The sequence below is a fragment of the Mesoplodon mirus genome (assembly GCF_964341445.2).
Source record: "Mesoplodon mirus genome assembly, chromosome: 3".
NCBI classification, from domain to species: Eukaryota; Metazoa; Chordata; class Mammalia; order Artiodactyla; family Ziphiidae; genus Mesoplodon; species Mesoplodon mirus.
Genome location: NC_138978.1, coordinates 57,342,015 through 57,345,298, shown reverse-complemented (window position 1 = coordinate 57,345,298; position 3,284 = coordinate 57,342,015).

The window sequence follows — 3,284 nt, the reverse complement described above, 5'->3', positions numbered from 1 at the left end:
TGAAGGGGCCTCTAGTGTGTGGAAACCTTTCCTCCTTCACAGCTCCCTCCCACTGGTGCAGGTCCCGTCCCTATTCTTTTGTCTCTGTTTTTTCTCTTTTCTTTTGCCCTACCCAGGTACGTGGGGAGTTTCTTGCCTTTTCGGAAGTCTGAGGTCTTCTGCCAGCATTCAATAAGTGTTCCGTAGGAGTTGTTCCACATGTGGATGTATTTCTGATGTATTTTTGTGGAGGAAAGTGATCTCCACGTCTTATTCCTCCTCCATCTTGAAGGTCTCTCCCTGTGTCACTTTTAAACAGGAAGGGCAACCAGAGGGACGTCCAAAAATATAAGGGAGTTTCAAGGAGGCTGGGGTCCTCTCTCTGAAAGATCATTGAAGAGGCCCATCTGACTGTGAGTGTGTAGGTTAACAAACTAGTTGGAAGCATTGCTAGTAAATATCACTTATAAGTAACATCTGCTTTAATTCACATCCTTTCAGAAAGTAACAACATATTAGCAAGCTCTGGTAATTGAGCCCCTAACACCTGCAGGTGAGAAAACACAGATGGAATCCCTGCACTAACAGAAGATTTTTTACATGGGAACTGGGCAAAGTAGAAAGGAGGGGCTAAAATAACACAGCTCTTCCCAGCTATCGTGTTCATGATTGCTGCAGAAAAAAATGTCCCCGGAAAAGGTACTGAGGCTGCCTCTAGATCTAACACTTCACTGCTTGCTTGATGCCATGTCAATAACAGGAGCTTTGCCCGTGCGGCCCATACTGCATTGTATTCCTTAACCATGTGTGCTGCTTGGCTGTTTTGTTATGTTGAGCCACCAAAGCCTACCGAGAAGCCCCAGGGTGCAAGGCACTGAGCAAGTCCAGTAGATGCTGTTGGCACCCCACTCATATCCCTTGGAACTCACCTCCATGTTCTGAAGGTTGCTTATAGCAAACACCTAGGACTCTGTCTGAGGGCTTTTTAAGGTCCCAGTAGCATGTTTGGTCTGGGAGGAGACCAAGCCAGAAAAGCTGGAGAGCTCATGCCCCCAGGAGCAGCCCTCAACCAACAACAGATGGGAAGTTGGTGGATAAATGTCCCAGCTTCCCCACCCCTTAGTGGGACAACACTGGGACATATTCTACACTGTCCCCGAAGTTCTCCAGAGGGATTGGTATCTTGCTTGATAACACCCTTCTTATTAGCTTCTTTCCCTCTGCTGTTTCCCCTCCCCAATACCCTCCGAGTGTTCTCTGGGACCATTTCCCAAATAAACTACTTGTACTTGAATGCTTGTCTGAGAGGCTCCTGCTGGGGAAATCCAAACTAAGAAGCTAGGCCCTGGGCATATAGAAGTAATCAAGGCAGTGTCTGCTTTCAAGATGTTCACAGGCTAGAAGATGAGAAAAACCCAATAAATCAGTGATATAAACGTATACAAAATGCACACCTAGGGGGTTATGGGATGTAGAGAAGAATCACAGAAGACTCACAGGAGTGTGGAGGGCTTGGTGTGGCGCAATCAGAGAGAGCTTGCAGGAGGAGGGCAAGATGTGTTAATTGCTTGCTTCAGTGATAAGTATCATGCTGTACCCAGTTTCATATTTGTAGAATAAGTGATCTTTAAAATGACGTTTGTGTATCTGTACAGTTACAGAAGCACCATAAAATGGAATTTTCTCTAAGCCAGGGTCTTAGATCCCTAATGGTTTGTATTCTGAGAAAATACTTCTATAACGTATGTGTGTTGGTTTGTATCATTCCTGTGCACCTGGGTTCCTGTATGCACATCCCCACATGGGCAGTCTGGCCTGCAGTCAGGGTGGACAAGCACCCTGGCATTCCTGCTCTGAAAGCCTTTGGTACGTGTACCTTTCCCAGAGCACTTTCAGGATTTATTTGTTTCTCTTTTGCTCCCTGATGCCCACCACATGTCCTTGGTGGTGGTCCCCATTATTTTCCTGTGCTGACATGAAAACAGTTTGTTATCATATGCTTTTTTGTGCCTACCTTTTCAAAGGTTGTCTCTAAACTCTAAGCTCTATGAAGGCAGGGAGCTTTCTATTTTGTTCACCAATGTATACCCAGTACAACACAGTGCCTGCCACATAATGGGTGTCAGTCAATGTGTTGAATGAATGGATTGTTGGATTACATGACTAGGAGCTCTTTATAGAGAAAGTCAAGGCTTTATGAATCGTATCACAGTACTTGGCCCAGCATCTGGTAAACACCATTAGAAGTTCATCAAACAAATTATTTTTTAAAAACTCAGCGTTAAAGAATAGCCTTTAATAGGGACAGAAGGGAATTAGAGCAGAATGTTTAGTACCCTTTATATTTCTCTTTTCTTGGTTGCCACTTTTCCTCAAATAGAAAATCATTTCCATAATTGCAAGTGGTCATCAATCACTGTGCTTCTACGTCAATCACCCTTCCTACTTCTCGGTTGTCGTGGGCAGCTCCCAGAAGTTCTTTCAGTTGCATCTCAGGGGCTCAGAAGATGGCTAGGACTGAAAGCCAAGTTCATGTTGAATAAAGCAGCCACTGCCAGTGTAATTACCCAAATGAGAGCCTGGCTAGACTGCCAAGGGTTAGCCTCTCAATTCCTCTCACAAGTCCAGTTTCGACAGGTGGTAGGTTACTATCAAAAAGGAGATAATTTTTCTTCAAAGTGAGTTGCTAAATATCCAAAAGAGAAGCCATACAAGAAAGCTAGTTCCCAGGACCTGTGAAAGCAGCATGCTTGCACCCACACCAGCTGTAACTTGGGTCCTCTCTTGGCAGGACTCCCATCAGAGTAGAAGCTTTCTGAGGAGATGCTTTAATCTCCTGTAAGAAGCTCTGCGTTTCTGGAGGGTCACAAACCTTGGGCACGAGCTGGAGGATAGTTTATTCCAAATCCTGGCCTCCCAGCTGATCCTTAAGTAAACTCTCTAAGAATAGTCCTGGCTTTATGATAAGGACTTTTGACATTTGGTTTTAAGCCTGTCCCGATGGTGAAAAACAATGATAACACCAAGAATAATAATGATGACTATTTATTGAGCTACATGTGCATTACCTCATTTAATTCACAAAACATCCCCAGGAGGTAAGTACTATTATTATTCACATTTTACAGGTGAGGAAACTGCTGCTTAAAGAGATTAAGTAATTTGTCCAAGACCACATAGCTAGTAGGTGGTAGGGCTAGGACTTAAAACCAGACACTTGTTTCCAGAACCTTCTGCTCTTGAGCTCACAATCAGGACATGAAAGAGCAAAGTCCTCTGGAAGACTAGAAAGCCATACCCTTTTG